Source organism: Amblyomma maculatum, chromosome 8 (assembly GCF_055883805.1).
Source record: "Amblyomma maculatum isolate TAMU_Amacu chromosome 8, ASM5588380v1, whole genome shotgun sequence".
Taxonomy (NCBI): Eukaryota; Metazoa; Arthropoda; class Arachnida; order Ixodida; family Ixodidae; genus Amblyomma; species Amblyomma maculatum.
This window is the reverse complement of record NC_139351.1, coordinates 126,919,376-126,940,625: the sequence shown is the minus strand read 5'-3', so window position 1 is coordinate 126,940,625 and position 21,250 is coordinate 126,919,376.

Below are 21,250 nucleotides of genomic sequence, written 5' to 3'. Positions count from 1 at the left end.
AGCGCTCTGCAGTTAAAGATAGTATAAGACATGTACACGGCGAGAGGCCGAGATATTTCTCCAGTTGTGTCGTTTACATTAGCAGGGGACATGTAACTTTTAATACACCCCCCGTTCAGTACTGTTACCGTTTCGCTGTGTATTCGGTCATAACAGAGGCTTTATAGCGTCTTCTCCGCTCCGTCCTACCTTATTGCAACACACGCAACTCGGGCCTCTCATATGAAGGGTGATAGCAAAATTAGCCTACCCTTGCATTCACGTTACCCCTAGGCCACGCAGGCGCATTATACGGCTTAGTTAAAGCCGGGCTTTGTATATGGGCTGGTGGCCTATAAAGCTATCGCATGTCCCCCATAATGTTTTGTCGCGCCTGAACTTTTCATGTGTTATTGTCACGTTGTCGGTGTCAACCAAATGCAAAAGACTATTGAACTCAGCGTCGGGCCGCATCACAACTTATTTTGACAACCTTCGGTCTCTCAAAATAAATACCCTGGTTGGAAGGCAGTGTCCTTTAGAGCACATCAAGGCATATGCTACGCATGAGCGTGATAGTTAATGGAATATTTGGTTTGCTACTAAACTTAGCCCGCTTCCGCCTATATTTTATTTTCATATTCTGTTCGCTAGTATTGCTTTAAAGCCTTACCGTGTTTTGGTTCAATGTGAGACCAGGCGAATAAAAAAAAATCAGATGCTCTATCTGTATGGTAATTTTATGCCTAATCCTGCAGTAACATGTGGGGTCACCAGGAATAATATTAGTTAATTGGCTGCATGTATAAAGAGAGATATAAAAAAGCGATGACCGGACGGTTGGAGGGTAGAATTACTCGAACGCAGCACTTTTCTATTTACGGTGACTTTTACATTACATTGCCTCTCGCGTGCTGTACGTTAGTTAAAAAGCACCGTAGTGGGTTCTGTCTGTCATCATGCACCAGCTCACTCCCACAAAGAATGACATTAGTTCAGAAGCACCGTAGTGGGTTCTGCCTGTCTTGCATCAGCTTGTTCCCACAAAGGATGAGGTTAATTAGTTCAGAAGCATCGTAGTGGGTTCTGCCTGTCATGCACCAGCTCACTCCCACAAAGAATGACATTAGTTCAGAAGCACCGTAGTGGGTTCTGCCTGTCTTGCATCAGCTTGTTCCCACAAAGGATGAGGTTAATTAATTCAGAAGCATCGTAGTGGGTTCTGCCTGTCTTGCATCAGCTTGTTCCCACAAAGGATGAGGTTAATTAGTTCAGAAGCATCGTAGTGGGTTCTGCCTGTCTTGCATCAGCTTGTTCCCACAAAGGATGAGGTTAATTAGTTCAGAAGCATCGTAGTGGGTTCGATCTGCTTTGCACCAGCTCGTTCCCACAAAGGATGAGGTTAATTAGTTCAGAAGCACCGTAGTGGGTTCTATCTGCTTTGCACCAGCTCGTTCCCACAAAGGATGACGTTAGTTCAGAAGCACCGTAGTGGCTTCTGTCTGTCTTCCACCAGCTCGTTCCCACAAAGGGTGACGTTAGTTCAGAAGCACCGTAGTGTGTTCTGTCTGCCTTGCACCAGCTCGTTCCCACAAAGGGTGCCGTTAGTTCAGAAGCAGCGTGGTGGTTTCTGTCTGTCTTGCACCAGCTCGTGCCCACAAAGGGTGCCGTTAGTTCAGAAGCACCGTAGTGTGTTCTGTCTGCCTTGCACCAGCTCGTTCCCACTAAGGGTGACGTTAGTTCAGAAGCACCGTGGTGGTTTCTGTGTCTTGCACCAGCTCGTTCCCACAAAGGGTGCCGTTAGTTCAGAAGCACCGTAGTGTGTTCTGTCTGCCTTGCACCAGCTCGTTCCTACAAAGGGTGGCGTTAATTCAGAAGCACCGTGGTGGTTTCTGTCTGTCTTGCACCAGCTCGTTTCCACAAAGGGTGCCGTTAGTTCAGAAGCACCGTAATGGGTTCTGTCTGTTTTGCAGCAGCTCGTTCCCACAAAGGTGACTTTCAAGCCGAGGCTTAGCGAGCGCGTACATATGTTTTTCCCACAGTTCACCTGAGGTGAACGGCCGCTTTTTGCACGTGGCTGTGAACTCTGCATAGACAGCGAGTGATGTTCTTCCGAGTCCGCATACGCGTTCAGGCCTATAGCGGCGCCATATGCGTACAACAGCGGGCCTGGACATTGCGAGAGGCCTGCCGGCGCGGCGCACGGAGTGAGAGCACGCTCTATTCCGGGCGTTCCGAGCTGGCCCGCGGTCGGTCTGATGGGCCCACGAGTTCTGACAGGCCGGAGACGAATGGGGCGAGCGTCTCGGGCCTCGCGCGCGGCGCGGCGTGTTCGGCTCGCTAAGCGAAGCGTGCCCCCGAGGTGGCCTGCGCGGCGTCACGTGCGGGCATGCCGCTGGCGTGACCCCTACTGCTACCTCAAATGCGCCCGCTCTCGACTACAGCCGCAGGCAGAAGTGTGGGAGGCAAGCGGATAAATGTTAACAGGGTGCACTATATGATTATGGTTGGTTTTTGCTTCGAGGTCTTGCCTGCTATTTCCTCGTGTCGCAATGTCCCATGCTGTCCTTGATCTTTCCTCTTGCGCCATTAGTTATAGTAGTAATGTTTGAAAAACGAACAGAAAACGGAAAAGAAAGAAGGAAATAAACTACCGTTTACTATCTTAATCACGTAATCTGCAGTCGGCGGAAGCAAAACGAACAGGGAGGGCGGGGCGCTAAACAAATATAGGGTAAATAGGAACAGTGGGTTGGGCGCTTCTCCGGTATGGTTAACCGATACCGTGACAACGACGATTTGACTTTTGCGCCGCTTGGGCAGTTGGGAGCGTCATGGCTGATGTGCCGCGGCGAAGGCATGGTGGTGGGGCTAAGGACTACAGTTTAACTATAACCGATTCGGCCTGTATTCTGCCGTGTTTCTTTTGTTCACTCTTGCGATGAAAATAAGTTTGCCGTTGTTTTTGCCACATAACAGGAGCGAATATGTAATGTCTTCCTTAAAGAGAGAGGGGGAGGAGTGATGTGATTCGCATCCTCCTTGCAATGGTAACGACATTAATGAGTCAGATGTGATATATATATATATATATATATATATATATATATATATATATATATATATATATATATAGGTAGCGTAAGAGGGTTCTAGCACAGCTTTCGCCCTCGCTCTTGATCACGTGTTACGTGACGCTGGCGGTAACAAAGGACGTTCCACGTCCGCCGCTATGGCTGAGGGTGGCGCTGGTGAACACTCTCAAGTTTCGTATACAGACAACATAAATACCCGAGCAAGTAGCAGGGGGGACAGCGGCCGATGTAGCTCAGGTGGAAGAGCACCGGACGCGATATTCGGAGGTCGTGGGTTCGGTTCCCACCATCGGCACGTTGTTTTTCCTTCCAGTTTGTGTTTAATTATCTTTCCCCTAAACAGATTACATTAATAATTTCTGTGATTATCTAAGCTAAAAAATTAAAAAAAAAGACATAAAAGTACCATCCCCAACGCTTTCCTTGGCCTCGCCGACTGTTGGCTTCTTTCCTTCATATATATTTATATATATTCTTGAGCGGGCGCATTAACTCCAATAAAGGAATAAAAAGCAAACTTATGCGTCGCCGCTGCTCTGTATAGTGTTTAAGTAGTTATAATTAAGTTGTTTGGAAAGCGCAGCTCAGCTCTGGGGAAAGTATAACAGCTCTGAAAGTTAATTTCTAATCATTCGTAAGACAATTGACGAAGGCATATCAATCAACGGCATTTATTGGCGGCACCACACAATATACGGGACGTTAAGCCGCGAAGAGCTGCTGTTCGTCATTTAATGTTGTTACTCCCTACAAGTTCCATTTTTGTTTTCTCGTTTTTTTTTTTCTTTTTTACGGCAATTAGCCTGCTGTTCGGACTCTCCTGAGCGTCTTTATTCGAAGTGTGTTCAATTGACGTTAAATTTTATTTGATACAAGAGGAAATGTTCCTTGCGCCCAGCCAACGATCCAGCCCGGGTGGTTCAGGGCGCACTTGATTTGTAACATCACTTTTTTATTCAACGTTCGCAAACAACGTGTCACGCAATGCTCAGTCTCTTCCTGCAAGCCGTTGTCCTTCCACATTGTCAGCATATGCACTGTCACTTTTCATTTGCAATGATACATGCACGAAGCGTTTTCTTCGGCCGAAGCGGCATATGCCGTCATAACTGCGTGGAGGCTGTGGATAGAGTAAGCACATACAGATGCGAGTCGCTCTGTCTGCAGTGGTATGCCGTAGGGCAAATAACGTGAAATCGTACTGCCGCTGCCATGCTGCGGGTACTGACGCTCGAATTCGCCATGTGGGTATGATGTTTCACGTAGAACGGCAAGATGATCGAAGTCATCGCAAGACGTTCTACGAAGTCATCGCAAGACTACACAGCAAGACGTTCTTCCGGGCCGAGCGGGGGCATAAATGTTCAGTAAGTCCTTCGGCTCCGGAGCGCGCGCGCGCCACGCACACACACACGCACACACACAGCAAAAAAAACAACAACGGTGAAATGCAAGGGCGAAATACGGTTTTCAGTTGACGTTTTTCAAGGGTAAGTATGTCACGAGTGAATGATGATATATACATGTGTGTGTGTGTGTGTGTGTGTGTGTGTGTGTGTGTGTGTGTGTGTGTGTGTGTTTGTTTGTGTGTGTGTGTGTGTGTGTGTGTGTGTGTGTGTGTGTGTGTGTGTGTGTGTGTGTGTGTGTGTGTGTGTGTGTGTGTGTGTGTGTGTGTGTGTGTGTGTGTGTGTGTGTGTGTGTGTGTGTGTGTGTGTGCGCGCGCGTGTATCGGATCTCTGTTCCCAAAACAGACCCAGGTTTCAATGACTCGCGCAGTCGGTTCATTCGAATTCGATACGCCTCTAGTTCTTCCTGTCTCCCTCGCTAAAAAGCGGATTGTGCATACGCTTTAACGTCCTGTCGCCACAGCGTTACAAGCACTGTCAATGCGCACACAAACGGGCTCGCATAAACACGTCCCCTTAACGATGCTCCAAGATTTGTGCGCGCATTCGTTTTTTCGCCTGACACCAAGCATGGCTGACATAAGCTGTTCTTTTTTATTTATTTATCTGTTCTCATTTCTCTCGTTTATGCTGTCTCCCCGCTTCACTGAGCCCCCCTTCTAAGACTGGTCTCTCCCTTATCGCCAGGGGTCGTAGGAAAAGTGGTAAGGGCCTCCATAAACACGTCACTCCGAGACTTCGAACGACGCCACGTTTACCGTTCTGTACAGAAGGGAGCTTGCCCCCAAGGAAAACAAAAGGTTTCCTCCGGCCGTCCCCTCCGGGGTCTGCTGGATGACGTTGGCGCCAAACACCAAAGCAACCCCCCCCCCCCCCCCTTAACGTGATGTTTCTTGCCTGCTGTACAAGAGGTCGGAGCACTCTACTATGCATGAACGTGTTCCCTCCATAGAGAGTCGGAAGAGGACGTCCATGTGATGGCTCTGCGTCTCCCCCGCCCGTAGTCGCGTCTTTTTCTTCGTCTTTAGTGAAGCGTGATGTGTGCGCTCCTCTTTGGAGTTTTGAGAGCTCCTTTTTCTCCTGGACGGTCGTCGTGGTGCTGTCACCCAAGCCCTTCTTAAGAGCTTCCTGCGTCGAGCTGCTTTACTTTTGTTGGCGTCTTTTTCCGGCTCACTTTCGGGAGGCCGAAAGGCGCTTACAGCTTTGTTCTTAATCTCGTTAGCAACTGCTTATTTTTGCTGCCTGATCCTAAATGAATACTTAAATGTGTTTTGGACCTCGAAGCGATGGAAGGGTTGGGGCAACGATGCCGTACAAGAAGATGGGGGTGGTTGCTATGGAGCCAGGAGTATCGAGCTCTCGGTCGTGTTTGCTCAGGCTTGGTTTGAACGTCATGGAGTTCTACTCGCCAGGAGCGGGGCTTAACGTAGTCGTCTTGAATGTATTTGCTTAAACGACCCCGAGAACACATATGTTAAGTGCAGCCGTTAAAGCTTCATTAAAACACGAGCTTTAACGGTTCGTCGCACTGAATGTAATGGCTCGCTGATACTCGCGTTTTTCAAACGTGGTCACACACAGCGGCCGCATTTTCAGACTAAGCGCCGACTGTGCGTGGCTCGTATCGTTTAAAATGATTCCGTGTTTGAACGCGGTTCCGCGGTGTTTACGTTATGACGAGTGCGCACCGATCGATCAACGCTCGGGGACATTGCAGCGTTGACGCAAGTGTCACCGATCTCGACAAGCCCTTGTGCGGCTGAGAGCCTCGCAGCGTGGCGCCGCTGACCAAAGTTCAGACAGAGAAGGGAAGGGGAGGAGGGGGGGTCGAGCGACGATGAGGCACGCGCAAAGGTACAACCTCCCTCGACTACAGCGATGACAAAGCGGTTCATTATACGTGTGGGAGAGAAAACAGCGAAACACTCAGTATACACGCGAATAAGCGCAGCACAGGGTTCAGGCGCGTAGCAGGCCGCAGAAGGGACGCCGTGAGCGATGTCTCTCCATTTCTTAATCAAACATTTGTCATGCAGCTCGCCCTCGCACCATTCGTTGAGTGCCCTTTCTTAGCCCCCTTTCCTTCGTCCCTTTCTTTCGTGTCCAGATTTTTTTTTCTTTTTTTTTTTTTTTTTTTGTTCTTCGCTGCATCGCGCCGACCCCCGCTTCCATTCTTCATCCGAAAGCGGTTGTACTTTCCCACTGTCATTCTTGTATAAAGTGTGTTGGTGTTGTTTTCATGCTGCTTCTCGCGCCTTTCCCATATTTCGCTCGCTTTTCGAGGCACTTTGGGCCGTCTCCTTCTTTTGCAAAAAGAGACAGCTCCTACCGTGTCTCGAGTGCGTTTTTTGATGGCGCGACGATGTGCGTTTTCCGACCCCGCGTCGCAAAAGGGAACCGGGCGCGTGCTGTTGGGTTTCTCCTTCTCGTCATCCTCCTCCTTCTCCTTACTTCCCTGATGCTACTACCGTGACCATCCGCGGTGTGCCGGAATTGGAAGTGATAGAACAAAGCCGCGTCGAGCCTCGACATGGCCTCGACCGGTGGAGAGGACATGAGGGAGCTGAATGCGCGGAGAGCCGAGTCTAGTTGAAAGTGAAGGGAATGATGCGACGCTGAGGCTGTGTACCACGTTCCGTTAGAAGGATGCAGCATGTGTGGAACGTAAACGTCTGGCTCTGCTCTTTTTGGGGCAGATTCCGCGGAACTGTTTGAATATAGGAAAGAGCATCTAGTGAATGATCGCTGCGTCTCGAGTCGCTGTAGCTGCATAGCAACCGCGGTAGATGTGATGTTGATGTAGCCGGGGTTCGGGGGCCTAGGCTTCACCGCAGTCGAACCATGAGGAGCCGAGATGAAGGAGCAGCCAGGGAGGAGAGGCAAAGAAAAGTGTTTTTATACAACTTTTTACATGATGGGATATATGTACAGGTCAAGAGGAGAAAACGGAGCTCTCAGTGGAGACAATTTCCCCCGCTTAAATACGGTCGGTTGTCCCCACTTCCCTAGCTGAGGAAACCAAGTTCAATCAGTGTAGTCCAATTACTGGGGCACAAGAGATCACTCGAGGTGCCGCCCACTGCCGAGGGTGGTGCTCGGACCTCCTCTCACATCTTTCGGTGGCGAGGGCACAATTTCTGGTGTCGATGACGATCTTGTGCGGGCGATAGAGTTTCTGCACCAAGGTGAAACATCTCGCGAAGTCGCCCGCTCGCGGCGGTCATTTCCCCCGCGTAATTCCAAGGAGGTCACCCGCTTACCTCGAGAATTCGGCGAGCGGGGTCAATGCTGCTCTGCGACGCGCCTCATGCCCATTCAGCACAAGGATAGGTGCCCTGTTGTCGCCGCCGTGGCGCAACTCGTCTCTATCCCGAAGGAGGGAAGGTGGGAAGGGTTGGCCGCTGCAGCCGGAACCAAAGCGTCACTCCGCGCTGCCATCGCCGCCGCTTCGCTCCTTTGTTGGCGGTCGCTCGCCGGCGTCCGCTAGGTACGCCTCCATTTCCAGCTGCTGGAGTCTGCGCATACCTCGGCTTGAACCCCGGTCACAACAACTTCGACTAATCGTGAATCCTTACTCCAACGACTGGTGTTCGATGGGGGTTTCGCGTCTCAGGTTTGCCAGATTGCCTTGATAAGTTGATAATAACGTTCATCATAAGTAGTAGCCTCAGGAACAGCGGTTGGAGTATTCCACCTGTTGGGATGCGCAGTTTTTGATAACGCTAGCCGACACTGCGCATCATGAGCGCGTGTAGATAAGGTCTCATCCAGCTGCCTAAACATCGCTCTTTGCTTTCTAGTAAAAAAAGTTCTATCTTTCTATGTTGGAGCGAAGAAGGGGGGACAGGGTGATGCAATTCTAGTTGTCACTTCATAATAGCGTTACTATATGAGTCACACGTCAAGGAGTTGTGGGTAGCTTTGCGAATTCGGCCATGGCTTGTCGACGGCGGCCGTCATGCTGCACGGTTTAGTTCGACATTGGTTGGGAACAAGTAGTAAGAAAATGGATGGGCGGCGGGGGTAAGTGAGGCAGGGACGAAGCGAGGTGGGAGCGGTCCTGTGTTTTAGGAGACTCCGGAAGAGAGCAACACGCGACTGAGATGCATTGTGCCCTTCGTTCTTCTCATATACCAGACGCTACGAGGCGCTCCTTCCGGTTGGGGATGTTGGGAGGGGGGGGGGGGGGGGGGGGGGGGGCTGTCCTGAGTCGTTGCATTGCATGGAGTAGTGCTGCTCAGAATAACAGACCCCCCCCCCCCCCCCCCTTTATTTTTGTCCCTCCCCCTCTCTTTCACCTCCCGCTTTTGGGGCAGGAAGAAGAATTGTGTGCCTTTGGCGCAGTATATCTTGCCCGGAGTCTGTCGGGTTCCTATGCCGGGCACTTCTACCGCTAAGAAGCGTGTTCGACGAGCTTCCGAGCTATATTTTACCTCCCTAACGGTTTGGCCCCGAGGCCAAGTAGTATAAGTAAAAAAAAAAAAAAAAGCCTTTTCTTTTGTGCATCTGCTCTCTCTTTTTCAGTGCTTTCCTAGTGACTCATTCGTTCTGTTTCTGAGAAATATTGTAGCTTGCCACGCTACACGGTGAGCATTTGTTGTCGCGGAACGAAATTTTGTGACTGATCGTCCATCAATTGGACGCGTCGGATTCCATCCCGGCCGACCCCATTGTTCAGTTCTTGTTGTTTCCGGAATCCCGAGAAATGTCGATTAAAACTTGAGTGACTGATGCGTCGATACCACGTAAACCTCGCCGTCCTCTCCTTTATAGACACTCTGCAACAGGTGTTGCACATCTGGAGAAAGAGTTGCAGAACTGTTCTCGTTGGTCTTCCTTCCTTCCTTCTCACGCCGGCGTTAGCTCTCATGAATGCCGCAGGTAACAAAGCAACCGTCTCCGTTCAGTCGTTCAATAACGACGTTTATTGCCGGGGCGGCGACAGGCACTCATCAAACACGGGAATTCCTGGCACACTGTGACGGCGTCGGAAATACGGCGAGGGGCGGCCGTTTAAACATTTCCGGAACGCGTAAAAGAAAACGTGTTCCCGTCAGCCCGCTACTTTATGTACACGCGGGGTTCCCCGCCCTCTTTATCACTTCCCCGAAGAAATCACGTTTTAAATTTCGTTTCTTTCTCTCTTTATCGGGTTTACTTGCGTTACTAGGCAAGGCAGGACACACGCGATGTGTCACTGGCCGTTCATGCGACTCCACGCAGTAATCGGATGTTTGTGACGGACATCGCACAGTTCTTACATTCAGATAGCGATGAAGCTATAAAATGTTAATGTAGGCAGAATCTAAAGAAAAGCGAGGTTTTACTCTGTTACCAATAAAAAACATTGAAGTGCTCTGGCAGGCTGCACACTTTAATCTTCCGGAAGGCGGAATTGAACTTTTTTTTTTTTTATTTTAGGAACTGTTCATGTAACGAATGCGTCTTACCTATTCATGCTACCTCTGGCTGGCTTAAAAAAGAAAGTAAATCATAACAGCATATCAGAAATGTGGTTAAGCTTTCTCATCTCGCCCCTGGGAGTCGTAGAGCATACAAGTGTGAATATATTTGGCTCTACATGGTCGCCTGAAAGCGTGTGTTTCCTTGCAACGCCGTTGTTCTCGCATCACGTCGCCCACCGCTCCCTCGCGTACATATGTTCCTCTACTGAGAAAATAATGGCCGCTGGATGGCGCAGTGGTGGCTAAAGTGCTAAGCATCCGCGCGGCGTCTCCTCAATGGAGTACTCCACTATGCGTATGACACATGGCGCACTTAATTATGACAGATATCCAGGCGGCTGCCAGCGGATATGGCCGAGTGCCATTTATGCAGGATGGAAGATTATATGTGACCGAAGGCGGCGGCATGTTTGTGGAGATGTTTCGGCTGCGGTGTCTTGCTCTTCGCTGAGGTTTCGCGGGTATTATATGAGGCTTTCTATTTGCCCTGTACCAGCCAAGACAGAATTGTGGCGAGGGGCTCTTAAATTTCCTCTGAATAATTCCTCGGTGATGTGTCTTCTTCCCTTCCTCACTATTTGAGCGTGTTTGCGACAAATCTGCTCTTAACCTGCACTCATATGCATCGGCACGCAGGAAGACGACATTGGGGGACAGAGATAAACCTTATTTTCTTCAGTTTAATGAAAGATACTGAATTCACTGGGATGCTGTTCTTTGGCCTTATGAGGTAGACGAGAGTCATTGACTCTTGGCGAGCTCAAAAGACCAAGCAACTGTCTGAAGTTGTACCGTGGGGTCCCAGCTGGACGCCTCCCGGTCCAAGGTGTTCTTTGCACGGAGTTCCGCATCAGGAATTAACCCGGGAGAGTCGTTCAGTCTGAGATCTGCCTACGGAGTATCGCGAGTCTTGCTCTCAGATGAAAGCATCCTGGTATATTTAAGTGACCATATATTAGAATTCATTGGCCAAACAGCCAGCCTGTAACTGCATCAAGGTAACCTGCTCAAATTTACAAAGTGAATTATTATTTGGAGGGAGATATTCTTGATTACTCTAGCGGTAATACATCGTAATTCCGACATTCGGCATTGCGACTAAGAAAAAAGAATAGCCGTGGTTTAGCTTGTGGTTAAACCTGGAGTTACGCGAGAGGAATCTGCATGGGTACGCTTAGGTCCGGCATGAAAGTAAAGACATTGCTTTTGCACATAGCAGTTTACTCTATGGTTTCAGATTTATTTATGCCATAGGAGAATCAAGTTACGTATAAGCACCCCTTGCCTCTCGTCGCTGACAATTCTCATTCGGGCGTAGAATACTTCTAGTGGTATGTCATCGTCTCTTCGTCGAACTCCGCGGCACACCGCCGTCACAACGTTCGAACCTATCAACTCGCTGTTGTTCGCCTCCACCAACTACCGAGCTATCTGTCTTCTTCTTCCTTTCCTTATTTTGCTTTCTCTTCTTTTTCTTACTACTTCTTCTCCTCATGGACAGGCACCGCGAAATGGCGAGACTGTTACCAATGTAGCTCTCGCTACAAAAACTCATTTTGTTGACTATTGTACCAATAAGGCAGCAGCACAGCGTTTTCAAAACTGAAAGCAGCGTGCAGGCATCCACGACATTGCTTCACTTTTCCATAACGTGCCTGCAATGTCCCCCCTTTTATGTTCATAGTGTTATTCACCTTAATCGGGATGCTCAGACGCAGCAAAGATGCACCATCACCAAGACGACAGAGATTCGAGAAGTTTACATGCGAGAATGTAACAAGACGCTTTAGCTCCGTGACGGCTTCTTTAAATCGTCTATGGCTTTCTCAAGAAGCGCCTCAAAAATGTGGCATGCTTTCGCAAACATCACGGGGCCGACAGATCCTTGTTCGAGCTCTACGAGGCGCGCACTCAGAGAGCGCCGAGGGAAAGGCCGTTGCGCGCGGTATTCGGCGAACCGTGCGAAGAAGCCCGTCAGTCACCCGGCCGATGACGTTGTCACGCGCGCATTTCAGTCTCGCTGGGAAAGAACAGGGGGACAACATTTCTTAGCTTGCTTACTTCGCTGCTTCTGCCTTTCTGTTGATCTTGACGCATAGCCCATGGTAGAAGAACAAATGGTAGCGTAACTCCCATAGAAACCTGCGTGTCGACTCTGAGCGAGGCTTTAGTTTCCCAGCGCCCCCTGCGAACTGTGAGGCACAACAAACACGTGACGTTACTTGTGACGTCACAGCGACGTACTTTTGGCGGGGAATTTGTCTTTTTACTTATGAACGAAAAACAAGGCCAACAACGACGGAGGCAGAACGATGCTCGGATAAGGCAGAAAAATGGACACCGTAACTGTTCAGCCAACTTTACTTGACATGGATTTCTACTGTCAAGTTTTACGTTAACTGAAATGTTACGGCATCTTTAACCACCTTATCATAGCATCGTTCTGCCTCCGTCGTCGTTAGCCTAGTCTTTCGTCGCGCGTCATGTAAACGCATTCTGGGTCTTTTTTCTTCGGGCACGTTTGTGAACAAGGGCCTTCAAGTGAATTCGGCAAGCACATGGATAGAACCACATGGCTTGAGGCATTTCACTAAGGGCATAAATGAGTGAAGCTGTGCTGCATAGAAAGCCAGGCTTTATTAATTCACGATTACTTACATTGACGCTTCACGACAATGAAATCTTTTAGTGTAGGAGAGCGACCACCACTCATTCGTCAAGGTCTTCATGAAATCCTCGTGATAACAAAATTTCCTGAGCGTAGGTCTCCAAACGAGACGCGGTGAGATTATAAAAGGGTGAAAGATCTTGCTAACAAACAAAGTACATATCAGCGTCAAAGAACAACAAAAACTAACGAACGGAATAACTAACGCTAGCGCTAGAACGCCAACCTGTAAGAGCTTAGGTAAGCAATTCAAATTGGGATTGCTAGTATTTAGAAGTTAATGCGTCTGAGAAGTGAAAATATCTAGATATAGCTTCGCTCCAATAAATCTCGCCCTGTTCATGATTCCCATATTTTACTCGCGCTTCATTTGCCACTAAAAGGAGTCAATGTGAGGTTACAAATTTACAACTTAAGCATTTAACATGCTAAGCATCCCATTGACAATAGGAACATCACTGTAATAACAGCTAAAGCACGTTCAGCGAACGTTGGTGCGGTAATACGACGCAGTAAGCAAAACACGCAGCAAAGGGAGCGGAACGGAAGGCTTAGATCAATGCGGCACGCGTCTTGGGAGCAATAAAATCTCACCTTCACCATTCAATTAAAACATGCAGCGATACGCCGCTCATTCAGACGTGTATCCGTAAAACAAGCCACCACTTTTGCGACGTGCCTGGGAGGCCGAGCCGAGCCGCCGAGCTGTGACGCAGCATTGTCCCATCGTCCGGAAATGCGCACATGCAGCGGCAACCAGTTTCTCATCGAGCACAGGCAGTCTTCGCCTTGCTGTAAAGCTCTACCACAACCAGCAGAATGAAATACTGACTGTTTGTTACAGATAACCCACTCTGTACGCAGCACGCAACGATGAACGTTGAACCGGGTCCGACGACGCACCCATACCGCGGATGAAAAACGCTTTGGTCTGAGCCATATCTGAGCTTTGGGCAACTACGCAGCGGATAATAAGTGGCCGAGAGAGGCCGTTAGAAACAAGTTAAAATATTATTAAAAATGTGACACGTTTTTTCTTACGCAAGAAACAAAAACTGCATTCATTCTTGAGCGCGAATATTATGTTTACTTTCTAGTTCTTTGGAGTTCTGGCAGATCTTATTTTCTGTAAGCTAGTAATTTGCCTCACAGTTCGCAGGAGCCCTCATCATCGAGCTGATGCCGCTGGCAGTAGGCAGCTGCACGCGTTTTCTTCTAAGTTGCGCGACCAGTTGTACATTGACCTTGCATAGCCTTGATTCGTTCCCGACCTTAGCCGTCAGTCGCGTCGCCACCTCACGATGTCAGCGCCGCGTCCGCAAATGCGTGTTGCGGTTTTATCTCTTTACAGCCGCGCCGTGCCGCTGGGGCAAGACTTGACGAGTGAGCAGACCGCGAGGACAGACGCGCATTGCGGATGCTGGCCCGGAAGGTGTGTGTCCGGACGCGATGGGGCAGGAGTGGAGGGGCTCGTAAAGATTTCTGTATAGCTAGCTGCATTAGTCACCCACCATGCATGTCTGCCTGCTTGCTTTCTAGGTAAAGTGTTATTGCTCGAGTCGGTGCCAATGCCGGGTTGTCTTTGTCGTTGCTGAGTAGAAGGATTGTTAGGTGCGAAGCGATAAAAGGCGTTTTCCAGCTGGTAGACAGCGATGGGCCGCTCCAAGGCCGCTCGTTGTAAAGCTGCCTCAAAACGCACACCTGTCTGCCGTCTGATGCTACCGATATGGTTGGAATTCGCAAGCGCCCATAGACGGGACAATAAAAGCGGCTACATCCATTGTTGTGTACCCAGCGTCAATACACGCAGCACACGCCTTTAGCGAGTTGTTCCAAGAAAGGCTCCCCCTTCGTGTATCAAGGCTTTCTTGAGCTGTAACACGGGGAATGAATGTGACTATGAGGGATGACAGTTTTTTCCTTCTTAGAGCTGCGCTGCTGTAACCGTTACTGCATTATAGACAAACTGCTTAGTTGGTGATGTTTCATGCTTTTGCTATTGAGGAGTAAACAGGTTGTCCTTCCATTGAAACTCACGGTAACGTACTTCGATGAACGAGAAATGGCAGAGCCGTATATTGAGTCTTTGGTTGTCGAAGAAGCGCAAATAGGTGAAACTACTACTCCAGCGCCGTGCAGTGCCACGGTGAACGTTCCCCATAAAGAACAGTGCCTCCGGGATCGTAAAATATCCGCCAGTCGTTACCAGCTCATGCGTTAACAGTAAGCAAGGATATACAGACCAGCTCTTCGGCGAGGGAACATTTCTTATTGGGAGGAATTTGTGACTCGTTCAAAACAGGGGCCGAAATAGCCGACGCAGGCAAATCATCCTTGTTTAGAGGTTTTTTGCCGAATCCGGCTGTACTTGCATAGAAAATGCATGACGCTGTATTACGCATGCGCATATTGTTTGGCCCGGCGCGTAATGAAACGGCGCTGTCTGCAAAGCACTTGCCCCTGCCCGTTCTCTGTCTCCATCCCCTTAATTGTATGCACTGTGATGAAGCCCGTAGCTGCCTGAATCTGGCTACAAGCATTTCGTTAACTCAATGGCACCTATAGCAGCTTCAAAGCAGTCACCGTCGTTAGCCTTACCAAGTGCAAGTTAAGTGTAAGTTAGCCTTACACACTCGAACTACGACCCACTGTGCCCGCACACATCGCTTGAATACGCCAAACGAAGAGGCTAACTGTCCTTTCTCTGTTTAGAGGGGGGCTTTGTGCAGTGAAGTGTACTCCTAGTTGGTTCGCAGCAGTTATTAAAAATTATTTGTAAACTATGGGGCTCACGCAGAATGGACTCAGACAATGCTACTAACGCCGCGACTGGGAATGAGTAGGTCTCTCAGCAACTATGGAGGTCAATTCTCTCTACGTGGAGCAATAACAGGAAGTGGAGGAGAAAAAATAAAAAACGACCCCTTTCTCGCTTTTCGCTGTGGTTCTAGAAAAAGTGAAGACCCAACTGACAAATTACAATCTAAAACGGACCAATATAGGTAACCTCGGCTGTTTTTCGGTTACGACTTACACTGACAATCTAAAACGGGCCAGTAGGGGACTTAGTCGGTTTTTCGTTACGACGTACGACGACATCTCCGTTTACTCCAAGCTGGAGTGTAAAGGTCACCGTCGATAATCTCGCAGAAAGGGATCGCCTATGAACATCCATACCTGCACAGTTCTAAACACACTATCTCCGCCTCGCTCTTGTCCTCGCGCTTGTGCCGTAATGATAATTTCCCAGCATGCACTAGCAACACCACGTGGTGGCCTTCGTCACAGAGTCCTCAGAATAATTGCTGCGCAGAATCAGTACCGGGGCACGCCACACGTACAACTTGCGGGCTCGGTCGAGCTGCCTCGCCGGGCCTCCCCCATCATTCGGGAGTCGCACAGAGGCCGCGCAGCGCCGCCGCTCTCGCGAGATCACCGCTGATTTGTGGACGTCCTCCCCTCCGAGAGGTCGTTGCATGCGTCGTATGCGCCTCTGCGCCAGAAGGCGTCGGTGCGGACGAAGACAGAAAGAAGAAAGAGGAAGGAGATGCTATGAGAGAAATGCCGAGGCGTATGCGTCGGGCGCGTCAAACGGCCACGTTTGGAGCACTGGCCGCGGTGATTTGTAACTGTATTTGGTGCGTACGCAGATCACGCCGCCTCGCGGTCCTTCAACAAGAGAGAGATAGAGAGAGAGAGGAAAGAAGGAAAGAGATAAAAAAGTGTAACAGCTAGCGAGGCAAAAGAAGCGAATGAATTTGAGCAGGAAATGAAAGTACGAGTAAAGAAAGTTGAGTAGGGCGAGCTTAAGGGAGGGCGATGCTGTGGAGGAGAAAGTAGGAAAAAGCGGGGCAAGGGGAACATCACTCAAGGAGGCAGCGCTTTGAATCGCAGCCGAAATGAGATCCGAAAGGATTGGTGGCGGAGGAGAAAACGGCCAGATTGTGTGGTGCTGCTCGGTCGGTACCAGATGGGACGGATGACCTCTGCTGCACCACTTCCTCCCCCCCCCCCGTCCCCCCTTTATCTTTTTTTTATTTTACATATTTTTACGAGAATGTAGAAGGGGCCAGCTTGTGGGATAGGTAGGAAATGCGAGTTCTTTTATTCGTTTATTTCTTCAACAGTAGTTTATTCCCGAGCGGCCTTCGAAGGTCGAGCATCGAGCGTGACGCATTTTTGAGATGTGCGTTCTGAGATTTGAATACATAAATCAGAGAAGCTGAGGGGAGCTGCGTTCAGTGAGAGAGAGAGAGGAAGAGGGGGGGGGGGGGTGCATAGAGATTCGCGGAAGCAGGGCGGTTCTTACTGAACGGGTTTACACCCCTGTTGAAACTTGTGGAACGGATGGCGCACTTAGAGAGAAGCTTATGGCAGAGCTAAGGTGGCAGTCGTGCTTGCTTAGTGATGTGTTCAGCTGCCCTGTCTGAGGCTGTATAGAAATGCTTGCCATTTTCTCCGCCTCTAGCACTGCAACGCATATTGTCCCCATGATGGCGCAAGGAATTGGCAACATTGCACTGCTTTACTAAAAGCGCAGAAGCTCTCAGTGCAGTCTACGGCGGGAGCTGAGGAGTGAGAACACGCGCGGTGTCGTCCTCTGTAGAAGTTCCAAGTGTGATCGAAACCGCCATGCTCAGGTCAGGCTAGTATGACGATTTAAACATTCGACTCCTATCAAATTGGCGACTTTAATCGCAGAGAAAGGTGCGGGAGGAAAAAAGTTAGGAACTATATACATGTGTAACCGTTACCGGAGGCGTGTGTGCACGTGTAGCATGATGCGCACCCTGTGACTACAATGCTTTCGTACGTGCAGCCTTTGTCAAAAGTTGAGAGCCCAGAAGGTTTTCGTTTAAGCCGTGTATTATGAAACAATCGTGGAAATCCTTAATTGCCACTGGAGAGGGTAGGACGAAATATCTTCTTGCCGTCAGCAAGTTTGGAAACCTGGGAATGCAATGCATTACGAGCCGCATAGTATGACTCCGAAGTGGATCCCCGGGGCTCTGAACTGTTGACGAAGGGTGTAGATCGAAGATGGGAGCCAGGTATTATATAGTGCCGCAGGCGTCGCGCATGCACACACGTCACAACTTTTTTTCTTTCTCACGATTTCCAGGTACGAATGTACTGGCTTCTATAGCGCAGAAACCTATAGTGCACCGTTGCCTTCATAACCTTAGCGCGTAAAATACATAGCGGTTTACGAATCCAGTCGGCCAGCTTTCCACGGTGTCTCCGTTCACGAAATCTTCGTAGGAGGTGCAACCGTGGAAAGAGAATACTAAAAGGAGGCGCTGCGAACGCGTCACAGTCCGTGACTTGAAGCCATGGTTCACGGCAAACTTAATCCAGTATATACTTGGTATATGCCCCTCCCTAACAACGTCGTATAGGGCCAGACGACATCGCTTCCATCTGTACACATTTGTACCATCCGCTTAGGAGATGGTTTGCAATAGTTTTCATGGTTGCGTGTCGCTGTAGTGTATAGACGTACTTGCACCTTCCGCCTGATCGCGCTGTATAGTACTTGTCCGTATTGTTCCTGAAGTGTATGACAAGGAAGCCATGCACATCCACACCTCTGCATTTTTCTTAAGTTCGTGCCGTAACTAACCAAGAACTGTGAGATCAAGCTAAACTATGGGCTTACATCGTAGATGCTATATTCGTCGAGTGTACACCGTATTCTTCCGGGAAGATCCTAATCTATGTGCCTTACCGCTATCAGATAGTTACTATTATTACCTCGAGCCGGCTAATTATGCTGGCGCGGCGGGGGTCTATCCGGATGAATGCACATGCGGCAACCGCTGTTATATAGCGGGGCGTGATTTTTCCGCCCCCATCTTGTTTTGATCCGCCGCCGACGCCTCAATTCACCGATGAACCAACTCCCTATCCATTGTGCCACCGCTGCTCTGTCTGGCGCACCGTCGAACGGCATTGTCTGTTCTCGCTAATTCACCGACCCGCTTCACGCCGCGACCACTTCCTTTGGGCGCAGGTATCGCACAGCGTCGCGGCTCTTGCATAGGTGCCGCCGAAGATTGGCCCGCCTTCCAGGAGTTCCCGTTAAGAAGAGGAGTTAATGCCGTTTCAAACGCCCTCTGTTTTGCATGGCTGTTCCTGTTTCCGCATGCCGCTAAAGGGGGCGCCGCAGAACAGCGCCTGTGTATGTACGGCCGTCCGCCGTCGCGACTCCGATGGTGTGTCGCTTTTGTTTTCTGCCCTGCGGTGCTTGATTTGTGGCGGCCACCCCCACTAGGCGTGAATGCTGAAACAATGGGAGGACAGTTCCCCACAGCCCCCCACGACTATGGCGCGCCAGTGAAAGCCGTACTTCCGCCTCCTGTATATGTCGAGTGAGGGCGCCGGGTTCGATGACTCAATGGCGCGAACTTACGCGTGCTTGTTTGCCGGCATGTGTCCGTCAAAGGCGTTGTTGCGGCTAATGGCATCAATTATTGCACGTGGTCCATTCTCCGTTCCGTCTCGCGCAGGGCTGATGCTAGTTGCTGTTTATATTCTCCGCAAAGCACTGCACTGGTCGGCCTCGTCGTTTCTCCCTCCTTAATCGCTTCCCATGGTTGTGCTGAATCACCGAGGATCGCTTTGGAGCTAGAATTATAAACAGTGCAGCCATAGTAGCTAAAACAGTGTATGTGGACTGAGAGGTTTTTTACTCGCTAATTTGTTTATTTATTTTTATTTCAAAATACTGTCAGCCCTTCCTGACTGTTACAGCGTGAAAGGGCAATGGTTTACGCCAGTTGATAGCGATCCAAGGTGTAAAAATAAAACTTCGCAGCACCAAAGTGACGAAGACTCAGGAGCCTGGGTCTTCGTGATTTTTGTTCTGAGAATTTTTTACACCATATGCTGTAGGGTGAGAAGGGCACATTCAATCAATACAAGACGCAGTATGGCTACTATTTAATAAGAACAATGTACGACATGTAATTGACCCTTGCGGAACCCTGAATGATACCGATGAAGTCTATAAGCGTTCTTCATCAGTTATACTACAAACAGCTGTGTGTTAATTAGGCAAGCCTTAATACAATCGATAGTTTACTCACCGATGCCAGAAAAAAAATATCGTAGAGGTTCAACTATCTTTTAACCATGTTTCACGAGCTATCGCCGCAGCCACATTCGCTGCTGCCGCTTAGACCTTGGTTCGCTTCCCTTAGTGAAAAAAACCCTATGAGTTGAAATAACCTCATACAGATTACTCATACTAAACTTATACAAATCTCATACAATCTCATACAAATATCATTCAACTTATGAGAAATATATGAAATTGTATGAGATTTGTATGAATTTAGTATGAGAAATCTGTATGAGGTTGTGACTCATACGGTTTCTCTTGGTAAGCTTCTCGGCAGCGGGTCTCGGCAGCCTCTCTCGCGCGGCTGCGGTTTCTCTCTTCAGCGAGGTGCCATATGTGCATGGCGTATTTACTTAAGTTAAATGAAAAAGCGGCGCAGATGAAACTTCTTAAAGACAACGATCTTCACTGCAATTCACGAGAGCGTGTTGCAGTTTTACACGAGGCGTGATCGGCTGCGACGATAGCATAGTGCTATCGTGCCTGGGCACGACGATGAAGACGACGCTGTTTGCTACCCAGCATGTGACGAAGACGACGATGATTTCAGCACAACACGATGAAACAACATACGGCCAATATTCTAGTACACTGTAATACGGCGCATCAAGGGGCTTTACAGCGCACGAGCGTGTAGCGCCATCTGTGGAGCGTATATGAGGTACCTAGCTCCAGGAATAACGAGCATTTACGTGAAGCTCGCAAATGAATGCAAATGAGCTACTGCCCCCCCCCCCCCCTCAAAAAAGAAAACAAGAAAAAGAAAGAAACCGAATCGAAAGTCGTGCACGCCTGCAACATGAAGCGCTGCCCCTTTGATTTCATTGGCCGCAAACTAGAGCTAAGGTGCTCTTGGAAGAAGCGTTCACTCCGGTTAGCAGCGAATCTGTGAAAAATGCCTCAAGTGCGCTTTCGCACTCGTCAATTTGTTGGCCCAGTACAAGATGGTGGTGCTCCCTTTAATATGACTGTGAGGGGGGCGCGACCGGCGTTAATAGTGTAGAACTAAGTGTATGAAATGTATTGTGGAAGAATAAAAAAGAGCTAGTCTTCATTCCTTTACTTCAGCTGCAAACGCCTCGTCGACCATCCCATTGGGCGTTATTGTTATGTGGGAAAGCGCACTTCCGGAATTCGGCATATTCCTTATTCTGAGCGCTTTTCCATAATTGAAACGCTCGAAATCTGGACGTAAATAAAAACAACGGCTGTGGGCGCTTTTCCCTCCTAAGGCTTAATTATTAAGGCACGCAGAACAGAGCAGAAGTCAACGTGGCACATTGTTCTCTGCGTTGACTGCCCAATGTCCGAGCAAGCTGGTCCATACAAGTATACAATGTGCGGGCAGGAACTGTATCGCAGGGTATCTAAGCCTTAAGTATAATCTTTGCAACGAAGAGTTCAGCCATTCCCCTCGATGTCTTCAGTCTTCATCAACCTTAGTGATGTAGGCACTGATCTGCCGCAAGCCGCATATCCCGCTTATTTCACTCACTCCCGCTAACCAGAACCAA